Below are 22,236 nucleotides of genomic sequence, written 5' to 3'. Positions count from 1 at the left end.
TTTTTTAAAAAAAATGACCGGGCCTGAAAATATAAAACCCGTAAATAATTTTTTTTTAAAAAAGTCCAAAAAATGTGGGCAACTTAAGCTGAATTTCAGAAAGGTCTATGAATCGGCAAAAACATTTTTCTCGATTTGGATCAATCATTATATCTTAGAATAAAACACATAATATTTTCAACTTAAATACCATTTAAAAGATGAATAGCATATATAGTATCATTTCAAACTTAACTAATATCATTTTTAATTGGTTAAATAATGATTAAAATGATAATTTTATATGTTTAAAATGATGCACCTTAATTTTGAACGGATGCTTTAAAAAAATGAGGCAATAAAATATATATATTTTATCTATGTTTTTTAATTAATTTTTTTATATATTTTACCTGTTTGAACTTTAAAAATCTGTATTGTATTAGAAAGCAAAATCAATCCCCCCTTTAATGGCCCATATTATGTAGAAGCTATGTTCTACATAGATTACAGAAATATGCCGCTACGCGAGGAAGACTTTAAGTCAATCGCACTTCAAGTAATAATTTATATTTCTTTTGTTTAACTGAATGTACAGAGAAATGGTGTCAAGCCACATTGAATCCCAGAATACTTATTTTACGATAAACCTTTTTATAATTTATTGAATAAAAAATTTATGGTTCAAATTTATAACAAAAAAATTAATAAATAATTTAGTAATTTTTATTATTTAGATAGGGTTAGGTCTAATTTTGTGTTTTCGAAAATAGTATTCACACCAAAGTATTACCAAATTTTTTAAAGTTTTGTTGAATCGATTAATATTGTTTAAAAGCCCGATTAGGGTCATTTTTTAAAATTAAGCAGATTATTATAGCCAAAATAATATTATGTGAGCTTAGAAATTATAAATGGCAGAAATGTTTGTGCATCTATTTGCCAAATCATGAGGCCTAAATAATACTATTTTGGTTAAAATCTTAATCGGGCCGTTTTTAAAAATAGAACCAATTAGGCCTTTTTAAAAACTCTACAATCGATATCATTATATTTATATAGTTTTATTTTATGAATTTATTCTGTTAGAAAAATTTAACCATTATTATAAATGAGTTTTGAATTAGAAAAATTTAATTATTCGGTGAATTAAGGAAACGGTACATAAGTATGATATTATTGTTTTGTTTTTGATTAATTTTTCTATAATATATTTACAGGTTGATTTGATTTTAAAGGATCCCTCATTTCCAATAGAGGCATATTTCGTTCTCAAAGGGATTCGACCTTATGTAAATTTTATATATTCTATAGATTCCAAAATTTAAAAAAATATTTTTTAGAATGACATTGTTACCAAAGGGGAAAGATATAGAGATATATTTTGCCAAAACACTGCTCAAGCTCGCTTAGATAAAAAAGAAGATGTCTCTTACTTGATTTCAGCGTAAGTATATAATTTATTTCAAAAAAATAAATTGTTAGGAAGCTTGTAAATAGTTATCCACCCCGTTTTATTAACACTAGTATGCTACTATATAAGAGACTTTCATGGGCCTTAATTTTATGATAATGTTCAGCCAAGGACCGCCGTATAAAATTTGTAAGCCTAGGCCCAGCCCGGCCAACATTAAAAATTTAAAACAAATCCCAAATCCCAGTCCAATAGCGCATTAAACCTCAAATATTTTTTTTATACAGGTTTAAATAATACTAATGGAAATATAATATTTTATATAGGAATTATATAATATTAATAAGAATGATATAAACAAAACTATATTCTATAGTTTTTAATTATCATTTAAAAATATATAATTAATAATTGTTATATCATTTTTAATTGAATAAAAAGAAAAAAATTTTGCTATAAATTTTATTAGCATTTATTGCTAGATGTGAAGACCCTACTTTTCATGAATATGTATATATGTCTGACATTTTTTACATTGAATAAATATTTTTGTTTATGATTTACTATTATTATATTAAATTTATCACAAATTTTGCTATTTAATGAAAGAAAATGCTGAAAATTGTTTTATGCCATTTTTTTCTATAATATATAGAAAATTGATAGCGGAGACCAGGGCTAGGCGCAAGGGGCTTGTCGATTTAGCTAATTTTATTCTAAGATAAACAATGATTAAAAATTAAAATTTTATTCTAAAAGTGTATTCTATGATATCCATATTTTGGGATTATTATTTAGCTATTTAAATTTTAATCTGTTATGACATGTTTTTGACGTGAAAATTACAATATGTTCACTTAACATATTTAAAAATTAAAAGTTTAAATATGACAATATATATAAAATGATAATTATTATATAAATTTATTAATGTAATTTTTCATAATACAATTTTAATATATTATCAAACCTAAATAAATATCTTGCAAACTAAAATCTTCATATATATATATATATATATTGTGTATTATGATAGTTATAATATGTATTGTGATTGACATTATTTAATTAAATACAAATTATAATTATATTTAATCAATCAGATAAACATTTCATTTGCCATATGTAAATTTTAGACTGATAATTCAATTATTTAAAATGAATTATATCTAGCAAGCAAATATTATTATATATATCTATTATAATTGAAAATATAATATGATTCAAAATATTATATTTTATTAAATATGAACATTTTATTTATCAGGATATTATTTTATGATAATATGATCAAAAGATTTTTATATTTAAATATAGAATTATATAAATTTTGAGTGTTTTTTATTTATAAGGTACACCTGTTAAAAATTTTTTAAGACATTATTAAAAATATAAATGGCTGGCACTATGTCAAAGACAGGTCAAGATAATAAACAAAAATATTTGATGATAAGGAGGAAAAAAAATGGATAGAATATCTAATTTCATGTAGTAAAACGTTTTATGGTTTCTCTGTTTTTAAAAAGGTATTAAAAAAAATCACTTTACAACCCGACCATCTCAGATTTTGTTAAAATTTGGCATTAAAGTTAATAAAGTATTGTAAGTGACGAATCCAAAATATTAGAGTCTTAACTCTATTAGAATTGGAGATATAGGGCTTCAAAGTGGGTCAACTTGGTCATTTTTCGAAAAAAATGATTTTTTAAAATTGAGATAACTTTTATATTAGATGCACTATGTATATTTATTATGGCTCATTTTATAGCCCTAAGTAAACTCTTGAACGTATGTTAAATAAAATTAATTTTTAGTTTAAATATTTTTTTTAAATTGCGGATAAAAATTTGTAATTAATTTTTTAAAATGTTAGACTAAATTTTTTTTCCCAAATTTCAGATATTTTGTAAAGAGTACCAAGAACTGTTCATATATAAAATTTCAAAGTAGGGCCAAAAAATTTAATTAAATAAAATCGCATTTTAAAAAAATCCGCTAGATGGCGCAAGAAATTTAAAATATCAATTTTAACATAAAAAGTCATTCTAAGAAATTTTTTTTATTCCATAATATAATATTTATCGAATAATTAATAATAAGCGTATAATATAAATATTTAAAATAATTTTATTAAAATTTCTTTAAATGATAACCACCATTTATTATCATATAAACATGTAACATACCCTTTAATATCTTTAGTTAATATTTCGCTTTATATTTTGGATTTTTTCTAATTTGACTTCAATAGCACTAGAATATTTTTTTGTATTTATTTGTGATAAATTAACAGGATAGACTGCATGAATTTTTTGAGTCCCAGATATTGAAAGAGCTCTTGAAAATCGTTCCTCTAAAAATTCTTGCTCATCTTGGTATTCTTTATGGGATGTATAGAAAAAATAAATATTTTTAATATTTTCCTCAGCGAATTTAAAGAATTCATAGGGAGATTTTATTTGATTTTCATAAGGGCGTTGTAAACTGGCCCGCGCAGCCAAGCGTTTAACGGTTCCCCCTATTCCATCGCAAACATTTTTCCAATGGGCAGTAGGAAAAAAATGCCACTCTGCTGGGATGGCGAAGTCCACTTGATGATAACACAAATTTATAAAATTTTTCCTATTTTTATATTGCGCCGCGGATCCATCGGAATAATAATAAATGTATTTTGGCTCAGATAAAAAGAAATTTTTTAGAAAATTTATCATTTTTTTTGGGATAAATGAAATAAACAAGTGTTATGTACCAGCGACTCGGATATGGCCACATAACATATATGATTTAATACATTATTTATTTTATAATATATACCAAATGGATGTAGGGTAACCTGAGAAGTGGCCCAGTGATAACTTTGGACTTCATCTTGAAGTATAAAAGAGTAATTTTCAGAAAAATCGCAGATAACCAAATAATAATCTAGTTCTAAGTTGTTTTTAAGATTCTGATGGAATCTATTTTGTTGTTCAGCAATAAAAGAATGGCGAATCAAAATAAATATTTTATCAAATAAGTAATTAAGAAATTCGTCAGCAGTTTGTGTTAGGGTCTCTAAACTGGTTCTATCTACAGTTATCCATTGCTTGAACGTTATCCTGTATATATCATGTGCAATTAATAAATTTTCTAAGTTATGCAGGATATTTTAGTTATATAAATAATACTATGAAATTATAATGATTCGTTAATTAAATATCCTTAAAATAAGTTAATTTTAATAAAAAATTTTAAATCCAAGACTGGCCCATTAAAAAAATTTCAAAAACCCTAACCCGGTCTAGGCTTGCAAAAAATATAATATTAAGCCCACACCCGGTCCATAAACTGGGCATTTACCTAAGGGTCATGAGCTGGCCCGGCCCATGAAGATCTCTGCAATATATATGTGACGATTTAATTAGAAATCAGCGCAAATCTGTCCGATGCGCCGGAATGTTTTTTGAGGCAGCCAACTAGTAAAAAATTATCATATCAGATGTATATTTAATAAACCTGACAATATTGATTTTACATTTAATTTTTTAAAAATTAAATATACGATATAGAAACTGGAAATATGATGACAAAACAGGTAATTATTAAAATTTTTGAGATACACTGACACCCGAGTCAATAATAGTTATCGGGCCGTCACTCGTGTTATGGCTGATATCAAAATTATTTAACCCTTTCTCTACTCTTCTTCTTTCCCTCCCTTCTATTCCCTTTCTTTTCCTTCTCTTTTAAAAAAAAATTATTCAAATTTTATTTTTTAAAATAGTGTTAATTCGTTGGATGATATTTTTCAGTTTTTTTTGTATAATTATATAACTGAAAAGTATGTAGTATCGCTAGATACCTAACATTTTAGGGTAATGTTGTTAAATAGTCGAGTTCACCCGGATTCATAGTTTGTGGTCTTTAGTCAATTTAGTCGACCTCAAGTGTCGATTCGCAACTTAAGTCTTGAACTTGAGTCATAAATTTGAATCGACTAGAGGACGAAATTTCAAATTAGGGTATTTTACTATTAACAATCAAAATTTGTTCTCTTCCTTTTTAATATTGTATATTTTTCTTCGAGACTATCAACTAGAAACGTAAATTCGAGTTATGAACTTGAGTCGTGAAGTTAGTTTTAATTTTCTACATAATTTATATAATTTTTTATAACAAAATTTGAAATACTCCTCCTCTAGTCGATAAATTCACAACTCGAGTTCACGACTGAATCTGTTTTTCTATTTTCTTTGATACGAAACTTTTTTCCAGTTTGCGAATGTCAACTCGACTCATTCGATTAACAACATTAGTTAAGGGGTATCGTTGTGGCCAAAAATAATTGATATCAGTCATCTTTGTTTAATAAAATATTAATTTTTACTTTTTCACATGTTACAGCTTTTTTAAACAAATGTTATTTTGAACATACAGGATTTGCCCCTTTAGGTCGTATCTGTGATCCTAATTTTAGTTGCGCTATAATTCACCCTTCACATAATCTAGTTTCCACCATTGCACATGAAACAGGCCATTTGTATATAAAATAATTATTTGAATAATATCATGCCATACATTTTATTATATTTTAAAGCAAGGTTATAAGAGAAAATTAAACCCTAATCAATTTGAATTCTAGAATATATATAAGAAATCTGCAAACCATACCCTGACCCCAGATTTGAACTTAAAATGACATTATTTCTACGAGCAGATTCATCTCCCTAATTTTTAAAAATATATTCATATACCAGTTGAAAAATTCACTGATGGATCATTTAATATTACGTTTATTTCCCACATTTTTTTTCCTTTTGAAAATATTTACAAAATACAAATAAAACTTCAAATATTTCAAAAAAAAATGCAGACGAGGTTTTAGAATGTTCGTAATTTCCAAATCCTATAAAAAAAATTTTTTAAACAGCTATTTAATCTTAAAATTTGAGGCATACAATTTTGTCATAAATTTTTGAATCTAATTAAATATAATACATTATTTCAAGACAAATTTATTTCCGAAATTGATAAGTAGCATACATATGCTTGAGTACGATTCCGGCAAATTAAAGTCTTTAAATTTACAAAAGATAGAATATAAGAGATTTATATTTTAGCTATTCAAATATAGTCTGAATTTCAAAACCTATATGATATATAGTATGCTATCTACTTAATGATACTTTTAGTTATTTTAATTAATGCTGTAGTCAAGCAAGAAATTTTGTCTTCTAGATTTAGCCAAATTAATTATTTTTTGTATCTAAATAATTAATTATTTATTATAGATTTGGAGCAAGGCATGATATGGACAATGAATGCAACTCACTTGAACTTCGTGGTATAATGCACTACGAGAATAAACCCCCAAGACAATTTAAATGGTCTAAATGTAGTGCTCGCGAAATAGATAATCATTTAAAGAATATTGAGTATCATATTTTATTTTATTTTCTTTAATTGAGGTTGGAAGATATGAAATGAATTATAAAAACTTAATCTTACGCCTTCATATAATTTAGAAAGGTTCATCTTATAAATGCAAAATATTCATAAAAGTGGATTGATATTATAATCAATGTAAACTAGAAAGTAGATACGACTAATTTTAAAGAATATAATTTTGATAATATTTGTATACAATTAATCTATCATCGGAGAACGACAATTTACTTCTATTATCTCTCCCAGAAGTTCATCAAAATGATATATTTAATTCAAATAAAAGGATTATATAACTTAATAATTTAGTTTTATGAAGGGCCTATATATTTAAATAAAATTTATATGAAAAAAAAAATAGAAATGAGAGAAAATGCCTAGCTAATGGGGAAGTTTATAAAAAACCCGTTCACAAAAATTTAACAAAAGTTTGTGCTTCCTTGGGTGGCCGTTTTTACCCAGAAAAAGTATTATTATAAATTATAAACTTAAAATCTATATTGATTTATTGGAAAGATTATATATTTGAATGAATTATACTGTGGGCCAATGGGGTAAGTGTATGAGCGAAAGCTTAAAGTGAGAATTATTTTAATAAAAAAATACTGAAAAGCTTTATAAAATTACCATACATTCAAATTGAACAAATATATGTCAGATTGGGATATGAAATCCTTTTCCGTGGAAATTATTTTTAATCCCTCAATTTTAAATTCAGTACTGAGGGCCTTAAATTTAAACAATATGATTTGAGCATTGCATTCTATCATTGGCTTTACGGCTTATAATTTCGTTTAATATTTAAAAATATAAATATATATAAAAAATAAATATAAATAATTAGTAAAGAGTTCACACATATAAATTGTATTGTTTCATTAGAAAGATTAACAGATACCCGGTGTGAGTATAGGCAGCAGAATATTATATCTATCTGTCCAGTTTCGATAATAAATTTCCGTCAAACAGATTCTTCAAACTTAAATATTATCCTCAGGAGATAAATCAAAAATTGGGAACCCAATTTGGCATCATTTATTTATTTTTATAAAAATAGTAATTCAAGAATACTTTTAAAATGTGTAATATATATGTAGTGATAGAAATACTTTCCCTCCTCATAAAAATGGAAGAAATTTTATATAGAAGATGTAAGACTAGCGAATATCCTAATTTAACTCTTTCCATTTTTTTTGTACTTTATTAAATTTAAATAGAGGTTTTTTGTAAAAAATAAATAATTAACTAAGACTTTGATATCAAAATCAACTAATATATTAAAAAAAAATAATAAATAATAATAATAAAAAGCTAACTAAAATTATACACTGTATAATAATGGTGGATTGAAAATTTGATATATAATGATATATTTTTGAATATAATATAATACCTTTCTCTACTTTAACTTTACCTCTCTATCATGGTTTACCATGAAAATCTCGGGTGCATCATTTTCTTGCATATCAAAATATTTTGTATTTTTCACTCCACACAATCTCTTTTCATCTCCTTATGGTTGTGTGATTTTTGTTTGTTTAAAGGGAGATTATATTACAAATTTAGAATGTGTGATGCCAGGAGATTTGATTATTATTTATGGAGTATTTGGGTAGGCGTGTAGAAATTTAACGATTCTTTTAGTTATGTTTGTGTTATAAAAAAAAATATACAAATTTCTCAGCTTATCAATCGCTCGAGAAATATTTTTTTTTTCCTCTTTAGCTTTCATCTTTTCTGGTGGTAAGCTCCTTCAATATCTCTCTCCACTTTATGTTATTCATACTATCTCTTTTATCTAATTTATACTTCTTCATTGACTCTAAATTTATGGCCCCATTGAAGTTTTGGATTTCCTTTTTACGTTTACATATCACTTCCAAACTTTCAACCTTATTTCCTATGTAGTTCATTGTCCTTCTCATTGTATGCCCATACCACCTAAGTCTGTTTACCATTAATTTAGTCTTAATGTGCACTACCTTTAAATTACTTAGTATTCTTGTACTTCTCACCTTATCCCTTCTTGTTACCCCAGCAATCATCCTCAGCATTCTCATTTCCAAAGTTTGTGGACTTCTCTCGTCTGATTCTTGGCCATGCCGAACTATATAGAAGAGTTAGTTGTATTATGGAACTGTAAATTTTTCGCTTCAATTTGTGTGGAATTCTTTTGTCAAAGAGCACTCCAGATAAGGATCTCCACTTCAACCCTTGATTAATTTTACTCTTTATCTCTTTCTCTATTGTGTTGTTTGTGTGTATAGTGGAGTCCAAATATTTACAGCTTTCAATTGCCGATATCTGCTATTCATTTATATCAATGCTCTATGTTTCATCTCCTCCTATCACCATATACTCCGTCTTTTCTCTATTTCCGTGCTTTTCTAGGATAATCCAGCTCATTAATCTTTCTTTCCTTTCATCCTTGGATTCGGCAAGTATCACAGTATCATCTGCAAATATCATATTCAACGGGACCGTTTGTGGTATAGACTGTGGTAATACATCTATTACTGTTATGAAGAGAAGTGGGCTGAGAGCCGACCCTTGATGAACACGGCTATTGTGAAGCCTGTTGAAGTACCAGTTGTGCTACGGACCATTGTTGTATGGCCCATATACATATCCTATATTATTCTTATATATTTTTCGGGAACCTTTTGTTATCGAAGGTCTTTTCTAGATCAGGAAAGACCGTGTAGTTTTTTGTTCTTTTCCCTGTATTTTTCACTCATTTGCTTAATTGCATGTATAGAATCAGTTGTTGATCTTCCAGGCATAAAGCCAAACTGAATTCTCCTATTTGGATTATGTCTCTTAACCTTTTTTCTAATATTTTTTCGTAGAGCTTAAGACAGTGTGACATTAGTTTTAGGCCCCTGTAATTTTGACAATTGTGTGGATCCTCTTTATTTTTGAAGATAGAAACTAGATAGCTCTGCCTCCAGTTTTGAAGGAACTCTTCATTTCCTAGTATTTTATTCTACAGATTTGTGAGGAGATGTATTCCATTATCTCCTACTGCTTTAAGGATTTCTATTGGAATATCATCTGAACCCCTTTCATATCTTGTTCTATTATTGGTTGTACAAAGTTTTGACATGGGGAGTGTTTATCTAGATGTAGTATGTGGGGATTAAAGTTGAGAAATCCTGAAAATATTCTTTCCATTTATTCATTATTTCTTTTTCCTTTATTATCAATTTCCCATCTTTATTTTTGATTACTTTCGGCTCTCTGTTTGGCTAATCTGTATATTTTATTTTGCCCTTCTTTGGTATGTAGTTCTTCATACATGTCATCGTATGCCATGGCTTTGGCCCCACCGCCTTTGTATCTATTCTCTTGGATTTTTTGTAATTTGTCTTGTCATCTGGGTTTTTCGATTTGTACCATATTTGATAAAGGGCTTTTTTCTCCTGTATAGTTTTTACCTCTTCATTCCACCACCATAGTTCTTTGTATGATTTGTTGCCTACCTTTGTGCCAAGCCTAGTGTCAATTATGCAGTGTCTATAAATCTGGATGAAAGGTCTATCCACATTTTTTCCCTGACTTGTGAGGAATCTATTGTTTCAATGTTTGCTTTGATTGCAAAGGCATCTGTAATTGATTTTAATCTACCCCATTTAATGCATGGTTTAAGTTTTATCTTGTTTTAAGTGGATTTATTTGCGATGTGTAAATCCATGACTAGTAGCTTGTGTTGCGCGGCAATATCTTCTCCTGGGATGAATTTCAGTCTATTACATCTTTTAATCTTCTGCGAGAGATAAGCATGTAATCTATCTGGGTTTTCCTTCCATACATTCATATATTATTAAATGACTGTCTATTTTCCTATAATAGGTGTTGGTTAAGGCAAGGTCGAAGGCTTGCGCAAAATTCTAGTACATGCTCTCCTTCTTTCTCCATATCCAAAACCACCATGATGCCTTTTGTAGCTATCTCTTGTTTTTCCCACATACGCATTTAAGTCACCACCTATTATGACTAGGTCATCTTTAGGGATTTTCATTACAGCTTCAAGCTCTAAAGTCATATTTCTCTTCTTCCTTGCAACCGGTTTGAGGAGCATATACTGATAGGATGTGTAGTATTGATTGACCAATGCAGAGTTTTATCTTCATTAGTCTATCAAAGATTGTTGACTTCTACTGAGGAGGTTAGATCTTGACTGAGGATGAGGCCGACACCGTTTGCTAACAATTCCATTATAGTACAATTTATACCCATCTCCAATCATTAAAGTCTTCTGACCTTTCCATTTCGTCTCTTGTATGCATATATCAACTTTTCTCTTGTTCAACATTGATGCCAATTCTCTCGTCTTACCTTTAAGTGTCCCAATATTCAAACTTGCTCACCTTGTCTTCTTTGCATTGACCTTTATTTTACTTTTCGCAGGATGTAGGTCTACACCCTGCCCGTCGCTTGGAGTGAACGCCTTAGCTTTCATATTCATATTTTCATTTGTGTCCTTCATTTTTGTTTATTTGACAAGTATCCTTAGCACCCGGCTGTCCGAGCCTGTCGATTACCGGGGTGTCATCTTTAAGCTCCGCAATTCCTCCTACCATATGTCTTTACCCATCAGTCATCGAAGAAAAATCTAAAAATTTATACGTTCCTTACCAGGATAGGACCTGACCTTCTGTTTCCAAGCCTGCATCATAACCCACTAGGCCACCTCGGCGATCGCTCGAGAAATATGGCGATATAAAAATATATTTAATGTATAGGACACCGAGATAAAACGATTAGTATTTTGCATTTTTGCAATAAGTTTAGCATTTTACTATAATGCTTTAGGAGGAGTTATGATTAATTATGTAATGTATGCCATTTTACCCCATACCCAGGTTAAAATGGCTAAGCAGTAGGTTAAAATGGTTGAAATAAAATCGAGGGTAACTTTATTGTTTTATTGAACAAAATATTGCAATTTTGACATCCATGCATCACTTTCGAACTCAATACAATACCGAAATGTAAAATATTTTATCAGAAATAGCACATTTAATGTATTTAGACATATTGTGCACTTGAATTATTCTTCCCATTTGTTATTACTCTTAAAGTTTTATCTCAATTGACACATAAACTATTTATTAATGTTCCTTTTTGCTCAAAAATATCCTTTTATATGGTGTAGACGTTAATATTTAAAAATTACTTTAATCGGACTGAACATTTTAACCGTTTTACCCCAGGTATATTATACAAATCGTTATTGCGTAATTTCTTATCAACCTATAAACCTCCGACAAATTTTATTTTATATCTATTACTTTATGGAACATCTATGGAAAACTTTAAATTATGAGCCTTAAAATATTTTGCTAAAATAATAAACTAGAGGTTAATTTTTATAATTTTTGGGTAAAATACGGTTTATCAGCAAAATATGTCAAGCCAGGAAGGTTTTGCAAATAATAAATACTCTTTTTCGCAGCAATTTTCAAACAACTGTTTTCTAAATCTAATAAGTAATTAAGCCTTGAATATATATTAATCTTAAAAACCACTTAAAATAACATTATATTGACTCTAATCTATCATCTTATTCTTATAAATCAGATTAATCAAATAAATTTGAGATTCTAAATTGCACAATCACCCAATTATAAATCAGATTAATCAAATAAATTTCAGATTCTAATTTTCACAATCACCCAAATTATAAAAATTTGAATGTTAAATAAGAATCTTTGCCCAGATATAACATCCTTACACTAGATTTAAGGTCTTTATGCTCAATGATTTAAAGGTTATTCGCATTAATTATTACCTCTTCAATCGATTTACCCCGGTTACCCCTAATTTTTACCTTTAAATATTTTGCCCTAAAATTTGTGTACATTATCGGTCATAACTGATCCTATAGTTCCGAATCCCCAATAATTTGTTGAGGTATTTTATAGTTCCTGTTCTATTTGTTGAATTGACTATCAGTATTTAGGACTTGTTGCTGTAACTATCTATAATAATTGACGATTATTTTCCTTGAAAAGGTCTTAAAATTCAGGTTTAGACTGAATTATTAATTTGAATATTAAAAAAAAAATAAAATAGACATTATGAACAAATATTATGTAAAATTTGAATATAACTATTATGTTGAATTTATGTATATTGTTTTAAATAACAGAGTAACTGCAACTCTTTTCAATGCTTTCGAAATAAATTAGAACCCTATTCAGAAGAATATTTAGATTATCAGCCATGTAAGCGTGCTCGACAGCGAACTGAATTATCACGTTCCGAAACGGGATCAGTATATTTATTTATACCATTTTCCTCTTTTAATATAAAATTTTATCCATTGATATTTTATATACCAGTTATACTACAATAAATTCACCATTCCAATAGATACCATATATTCTATTTAACTAACAGAGAAATAACAATTAATATTAGGGCTGTGCCGATATTAAATATCTGATCGGCACCAATATTTAACATTTTCAATTAGAAAAACCGATCCGATATTTATTTTTTATTGTTTTTGAATATTTTATGTTTGTATAAATTTTTTTATTTTATAAATAATTTCTTATAATAAATTAATGAGAACTAAAATTACAATTTATTTATTGTAATGCTTAAAAAAATAGTTAAAAATTAATTTGTTTTGTTATATTTTCTGCACAAAAAAAGGATTTCAAAATAACTAAATAGTCTCATTCAGCTAGTGTTGTAAAAGGCTCGATTTAACCAATTATTAAAAACTGTTAGCTGAAGATTTTGGCCAAAAATAAATTACACATGATTATTTGGCCCACTTATGGCGGAAAGGTTTAGGCTTTTATTGGCAAAATTTTGAGACTTAGGTATTAATATTTTGGCGAAGATAGAAATTTAGCTCTTTTTATAAATTGGCCAATTGGGGCTGTTTAACAACACTACACATTCACATATAAACATTGCAAATATTTTAAATGATATTAATAACTTTCTGAGAATTAAAAAAATAACAAAATACACTTATTTATTCGTGAAAGTTGGTTGATTTTCTTTTATAATAAAAAATATTGATATTTTTATGACATTGGTTCAAAGATAGCTGGTAAATAACCAATTTTTTTTGTTATAAAATAGCGTAAAAGTGGTAGCTACTTTTTAAAAGTAGTAACCCTTAGCAGCACTGTTCAAAATCCGGACTTTAATTTTTTATAATTTTTTTAACACATAAACCTCTTAGAGACATGATTAAATCATGTCATCTCTTTATCGAATAAGTAGTAGCTACTTTTTAAAAGTAGTAACCCTTAGCAGCACTGTTCAAAATCTGGACTTTAATTTTTTATAATTTTTTTAACACATAAACCTCTTTTTAGAGACATGATTAAATCATGTCATCTCTTTATCGTATAAGTAGTGATATAAATGTTTAATAGCATCAATTATAACAAATTTAGGTTATTTGGGTTGGGTCGGACCGAAATTTTGAAATATAGTTGAATAATTTTAAAAAATTTGTAAGAAACAAGGTATAAATATTTCCCATTTATTTGTATTTATATATAATGATAAAACTCGATTATGTTTAGAGACATTTTAACAAAGTGTCGAGTAAGGGGGAGGCAATTAGTTTTTATTTTTTGCCGGGCTTTTCGGGTTAAATTAAAATAAATGTTTAGAATCGAGCCAAACCGGTTAGGTTTTTCAAAAAAACATTCCTAGTTTGAATAGCATATTACTATTAACGTCACGCATAAATTACGAAATTTATATAATTTGTATATTATAGTAAATTATCTCTAATGAGCTAATTCCAGCGTAAAAAATATTTTTTTTTCGATAAAGGTAGTTTTTTACAAATAAATAACTGTATAATTCCTATTTTTATATTTAATTTTTAAAAGTGGTGTCAAATGAAGAAATGTAATCTTATACATAGCTCTTGGAATTCTTGGTCGTCCTGGTCGTCCTGGTCGCCATGTAATTATATAATAGGTTATAGCGAAAGGAATAGAACATGTGAAAAACCCAACCCCAAGTAATAAAAAAACTTTCCAATCAGCTATATAATTAATTTTATAAATATATATTACATAAATTATTATATAAACGAATTAAATATCTCATTTAAATTATGCTATCTTCTTTATATTTATATGGGAAAGTAATTTAGGACGTTGTCAAGGTGCTAAAGTAGATTATAAAGAGTGCAATAGGGTATAATATTTTGTAAACATTTTATATTTTAATGGATTTCAACATATAATTTTTTTTAAGTTGCAGAAATGATTTTAAAATACCAGACTTTGTTATTATTCGTTCGATAAAACGTACAATGCGAATATTCGACGAATCATATTAATAATTAATGCCAATTGAATTATTCTGAATAACTTAATAAAATTTAATAATTTGTCATTTTTGTTGATAACCTATCAGTCTGATAGATGATGTGATTAATTAAAACGATTTTGTGAAAGACTTTTCTTAATTAGAATTAATTAGCTCTCAAAATTCGCTTATAGAAACAATATGAAAAACTTTTTTCCTTAAAAAAAATTTATTTATAGGCATTATTAATTTAATTAATAACTTGATCGCATTTTCTTTATCATTAGATTATTATTATAAAGTTCTCGGTTTAATAATTAGAGGTGCAATAAAAAAATACTCTGTTCAATATTATATTTTGTATGAATTATTTTATAATATTTAAAAAAAAAAGAAGAATTAATAGAATAATTCGATTCGAATACAAATAGTAATTAATTATTAGTATGAACACGAATAGCAAATTATTTGATTCGTTTAAACAAATCAAATATGAATGTGCACTCCTAATATTTAAAAAAAAACTAATATATCTTTAAACATGAATTTTAAAAATAGTTAACTGTTAAAGTCAAATAAAAAATAGTTATGCTCATATTTTTTTTTGAAAATATTAAATTGTGTATTTTTATTTTTCTTAGCACATAGGTTGTGATCTTAAACTTTCTTCGACAGCTAAAAGTGATAACTGTAAGTTTTGCAAAGGGGATGATTCTTGTAAACTTTTTGAAGATGAAAAAGAGATTGAGATAACTAATGGTAAAACATGATAATTTATTATTAATTTTTTTGTTTTATGGTTATTATATAAAAATACAAATTTTCGATTAGTAAAAATTAAAATGATATAATTTCCCAATCCTAATAATATTAATTGCCTCCAATCTTTTACCTGGTATTTAGCTTATACCCTGCGATTCTTGCAATAAATTATATATTGGACAAACTGGAAGAATTAAAAGGATAATTTATGAACAAGAGAATAATGAATCTTCCCTATCGTTTATTTGAATACAGTATTAATCCCAAACTTACACTTCTAAAATACAAATATTTTAACCATTATTAATAATTTTAAAAAGTGGATAATTAAAAAGACCTCATAATCTTAATCGACTGATAATTCTATTTAATAATCTATAATTCTTTGTTTTCAAATTTAATATTATTTTGATATATTATAGAATTCGTTTTTCTATTTTGCAAATATTTTAATTAAAAATTTTTTTTATTTGATGCTATGATGATTCGTGCTTGGAAGATTATATAATTAATCTTTAGTAAATATAATAGATCATAAAATTGTATTTTTAAATAATAATTTATAGATAATTTTAAATTGGCCACTTTTTCAAACCTTTCCTACTAGTGTTGATAAACGGCTCGATTTGAGCCAGCCTAACTCATTTTAGCCAGAAAAACCTAATGCAAGGAAGATTTTGGTTATAGATGGCACAAACGTTTGGACATATATTAGCAAAAATCTAGAAGCTTAGGCAATATTTTTCTGGCTAAAATATCAAGTTAGCCGTTTTTAAAAAATTGACTTAAATCCAGCCTTTTTTTAACAAAACCTGTGCAAATTTTTTAGCAAATAATAAAAATCGTTTTATATGTGGCGTTTTATGATATTTGATTTTTGGAACTCTACTTAAAGAACATAGGGAATTTCTGATTAAACTGTTAAATTTTTTTATTTAAAAACCAAGTTAAGATATTAATGGTATGCAAAGTAAAAAATTCAGGTCCTTAAGGTCGTAAGATTTAGTGTATTTATTAATTGCTTTTAGGGATTTTATTTTTTCGCTCTATCTTAAATTTTAAAAATTTTGAATTTTTATTTTTACTAATTAAATTTTTTTTTTGTCTACTAACTAAAAGTTTACTAACTAAGAATTATGTATACGCAGAATTGTTAAAGTTTTCTTTTTAAAAAGAGCAAGCTCCAGCTTCCGCTATTAAGTTTTTAAAAAGAACACGCTCTTGCTCCAAATCAAAAATAAATATGAGTGCCGTTTCTTATCAGCTCCTTTGATAATTCTTATAATATAAGATAACATAAAACAAAATAATTATTTTTTTTAAAAATCTATTCTAAACAAAACCCTTATATTAAAGTTTTAAAGCCTTCACAAAATATTTTTTTTCTAAAGGAAACTAGGTTTTTTTTAAAATTACACTGATGAGCTGGACAGTTGCATAAATTTTCCAGCCATCACATTTTTAATTCTATCTCTAATTTTTCCCTAAAGTCAATTAAGTTTCTTATATTTCTAATCTATAGTTTTATATTTCTTTACAACCGTTTTAATAAATGGGTTTGATATCTGTATGTGTATTGTATATTCGGACAATATTATATAAAAAATAACTTCTTTAATTTTTTGTAATATTATTTATAATCTATTTATGCTTGGGCTGACCTATTAAATACGAAAAATCAAAGATTTGCAAGGTCATATCTGATTTTTTATGTGTAAATTGTCAGGCTCTGCCCGAAAACTTTTAGCTTGTTAAATTTTTGGCTATTATTTTATAAAAAATTTGCACAGGCTCCTGGCCGGGCTTTTGGTTAGACCGAGTCGGGGGCTTTTTATATTTTTGGTGATTATTAATAAAAACATGCTCATTATTTTTAACTAATTTTGAATTAAATCTTTTCGAATACACATTAGTATATATTATATTAAACATGGATTAAAAATTGGATTAGTTTTAATTATTCTTTAAAATTTTGGCCATTATGTTATATGGATACAGATATGACCGTTATAGCGACATTGAATGAAACCGTAACATTTTTATATTTCGAACTCAAGTTGATGTATGACTTTAATATCCCAAGGAGTACGGGTAATAAAATTCTCTTTAATTCCTTATTATGAGAATCTATGCTTTGTTTACTATAATCTTTTAATTATAACTTCTTTAGAATAGTTTTCAACCCTTGAGTAGTATTCGGGGTATCTCAACATCAAGAGATTTTTTAGTTATTACTGTAAAACAATCGGTTTTAAATTAGTATTTCTCAGGCCTCTTAAATCATGTTTCTGCAAAGTTTAATTTATTTATGAATGATTTTTACATGTATTAACAATTCTTGTAAGCTAAATACATATTTCTACTCCTTTAATTTAAAGAAAAAATTTCCCATTTATTATCATTATAGGTTTTAAAAAAAATCGATTTTTATAAAAAAAAAACGAAATTATAAAGTTTTTAAAAACTATTTTGCATTTTTATAGATAGGCTTTTATAAAAATAGTTATAAAATCTTATTATTAAATCTTTTCAATTTTTATAATTGTAATTAACTTTTCTATATATTATAATTTTAAAAATGCAATATAAAAAGAATCTAGATTCATAAAAATTTATCATGAATATTAATTTTGATAGGTTTCTCATAATCTCAATAATTCATGATATATATGGTGAATTCCATATCAAATCAACCAAAAAAAGTCGATTCTCAACCCGACCCCCTTCAATTTTTCTTAAATTTTGCATAATGGTAGTATATACTATAACTAAGAAAAAAATGAAATTTTACCTCCCAAAAAGGTTTACCCGCTAAGATATGGGCGTTTAAAGCGCGGAAAATGGTACATTTTTGACAAAAAGTGCCTCATTTATTTTCAAATATCTCAAGAAATAATTAAAGAAAAATAATTTAAATTTTATTATGTAGCTTAATAATAGTTCTTTAATATGACATAAAAATAAATATGATATAAATTTGATGAATGTCTAAAACCGGATGTATAAAACCGGAAATGGCCATAGAAAAAAAAGGTATTTTTTTTTTTCGAAATTTTTTTTCTGTAGATAGATATATTACTGCTTTATATTTGTGCCAAATTCTAGCCTGGGATGAAAAAGGGTCTAGGAGTTATGACTCTTTATATGGCTTAAATTGATCAAAAATATCTTCATTTAATGAATACTTATGAAATAATGTTTTTTTAAAAATTCTGTCTAAATGATAGGCCCTAACTTTTTTTTATTTTTATGTTAACATATTGTGACTGAAAATTACTTGACAAAATAATTCTAAACCAATTTATAACTTTATTTTTCTGAAATGCATAATTACATATAATATAATAATTCATAATTATGTTTACAATATATCATATATTAAATTATCTAAAGAATTGGAATAAATTTTGACTTTAATTTTATTTTTGTCAAGGGGAATATAAGCATGGTATTTTTGTGTTCCCGGAATTCTTTTTGCTCTCAAAAATCTGCTTTCTAGATGATTTTCCATATTATTGTATTCATTATTGCTTACAAAAATGTAATTTACTCCGTGTATATTATTTGTTGCAAAGTCGAATAAATCCATTGGTGTCAAAATATGGTTTTGATATGGCCGTTGCAAACTAGCTCGAGCTGCTAACCGTTTTGTAATACCTCCTAAACTGTCGCACGGACTTTTTCCATGAGCTGTATCAAAAAAATGCCACTCGGCCTTTATACCAAAATCACATTCATGATTATAGAGATTTATGAAATTTTTTTTATTTTTATATTGGGTTACGGCCCCATCAGAAAAATAATAAATTTTGGTCAATGTATCAAATCTTTCTTTTAAAAATAAGATCATTTTAGTTTGAAATAAATAAAAGGCACAGGCATTGTGCTTTAAACAATCTGATATTACCACTAAACTTATATGTTTTATAGTGTTGTCCTGACGATAATAAATGATAAAAGGGTGAATAGTGGACTGATTATTTGTCCAATGAAATCCCTGTGCATGGTCTTGCACTATAAATGCATAATTTTCCGAAAAGTCGGCAATAACTAAGTATTCGCCAACATTTAAATTAGATTTTAAATTGTTTTGAAATAATGATTGTTGTGATGCTATAAATGAATGTGGAATCAAATAAAAAAATAATAAAATCAATTATAATATTGGGAAAAAGAAACTAAATTTTCAGAATCGATAATATTATTAAACTAAAAAATAATAAAATCATATTATATTATTGGGAAACAGAAACTAAATTATAAAAAGCAATAATATTATTAAACGAAAAAAATAATAAAATCATATTATATTATTTAAAAACTAAAATCTCAAAATCGATCTTAAAAAAATAAAATTAAAAATTATAGGTTTATTTCAAATAACAAATATTTTATTAATTTCACAATTATTTAACTTAATGAACTCAATTAATTTATATTGCTCTAATCCTTTCAAATATGAAATGCATTCCATTCGCAAAGACTTGAGAAATGTCTTGCAGTGGAATAGAAAAAAACCAGTCGTTAACACTAAAAGATAAAATTTGCAGTGGATGCAGAAAATAAAAAATATATCCACGGAACATGACTTACCATTACCATCTATTTCCACAATTCCCGAACAATACATTGATAGAGATGTTTCTATAGAAGTTTTAAACGAGACATTACAGTTTTTAGACGAGACTCCTATTAAAAAGAAGCGAATTATTGAAAAAAAATATTGTACAAATAAATGTATTAAAATTCAGAAAAAGATTAAAAAGGATATTTTTAAGATTAATTCAGAGTCAGATGAAGTTAAAAAATATGAATCCGAAATCATTAATCAATTGAAAGAATGAATTCAATAATATGGAAAATCATCTAGAAAGCAGATTTTTGAGAGCAAAATGAATTCCGGGAACACAAAAATACCATGCTTATATTCCCCTTGACGAAAATAAAATTAAAGTCAAAATTTATTCCAATTCTTTAGATAATTTAATATATGATATATTGTAAACATAATTATGAATTATTATATTATATGTAATTATGCATTTCAGAAAAATAAAGTTATAAATTGGTTTAGAATTATTTTATCAAGTAATTTTCAGTCACAATATGTTAACAATTAAAAATAAAAAAAAGTTAGGGCCTATCATTTAGACATAATTTTTAAAAAAACATTATTTCATAAGTATTCATTAAATGAAGATATTTTTGATCAATTTAAGCCATATAAAGAGTCATAACTCCTAGACCCTTTTTCATCCCAGGCTAGAATTTGGCACAAATATAAAGCAGTGTTATATCTATCTACAGAAAAAAAATTTCGAAAAAAAAAATACCTTTTTTTTCTACGGCCATTTCCGGTTTTATACATCCGGTTTTGGACATTCATCAAATTTATATCATATTTATTTTTATGTCATATTAAAGAACTATTATTAAGCTACATAATAAAATTTAAATTATTTTTCTAACTTAATTATTTCTTGAGATATTTGAAAATAAATGAGGCACTTTTTGTCAAAAATGTACCATTTTTCCGCGCTTTAAACGCCCATATCTTAGCGGGTAAACCTTTTTGGGAGGTAAAATTTCATTTTTTTCTTAGTTATAGTATATACTACTAGTATGCAAAATTTAAAAAAAATTGAAAGGGGTCGGGTTGAAACCTTGGTTGATTTGATATTTCCTATATTAAATATTGCCTCTATTTTTTATAAATATTTTTACATAATAATTCTATATCAATCGCCTAGTGTTAACTATAAATGGAAAGGAATACACTGGAACTGAAATAAGAAATACTGGTATAACCTATGATTTACACTATAATAAGGAAGTCATAATATCGGAGAAGTTAACGAGTCCTCTTATAATACAAGTAATTTAATTTCAACTATATATTATAAAATCTGTGCTAAGATATGATAGACTTTTTGTCTCATAAATTGATAATATTCAAAATGGAAATTATTCGTTATATATTTCGTGTATAATATTTTTCTTATCTTTCATTACAAATATAATATCAAATATACAATAAAATTTATTAAGTATGATAAGACCACTATATAGTTCTAAAAAATATAATCATCATTTAATTTTCCACTTTTTAACATTAGAACCACCGTCATTTCACTTTTATATTAAAATGTATATGACTCAAAATTTTCCAAAGGATGGTGTCTATTAAGGCTAACCCCCACCCTACAATTTATTGGCCAGCTATTAACCAGCTTTTTCCCAGTTGTCGATTTAAACTTATGTATGTTACAAAGGGGAGACTGTGGTTAGGTAAACCCGGGGCTTGGCATACCACTAAACAGGCTAGAAGGTTTAAATATTATCCTAAAAGATCTTTT

The 22,236-nt window shown here is 26.6% G+C and overlaps 1 long non-coding RNA gene across 1 annotated transcript; it reads left to right on the top strand.

Annotated features, from left to right (window-relative positions):
* Positions 1-427: 427 nt before the first annotated feature.
* LOC135931048 (uncharacterized) lies at positions 428-1,426 on the top strand. The gene is made up of 3 exons (XR_010572919.1): positions 428-538; positions 1,200-1,271; positions 1,323-1,426. It is a non-coding gene; the product is annotated as an uncharacterized LOC135931048 (long non-coding RNA).
* Positions 1,427-22,236: the final 20,810 nt, after the last annotated feature.

The sequence above is a fragment of the Gordionus sp. m RMFG-2023 genome, chromosome 1, assembly GCF_954871325.1.
Source record: "Gordionus sp. m RMFG-2023 chromosome 1, tfGorSpeb1-WG-v2, whole genome shotgun sequence".
Lineage (NCBI taxonomy): Eukaryota > Metazoa > Nematomorpha > Gordioida > Chordodea > Parachordodidae > Gordionus > Gordionus sp. m RMFG-2023.
The sequence above is the reverse complement of the archived record's forward strand: the minus strand, read 5'-3'. Positions and strand labels throughout refer to the sequence as shown.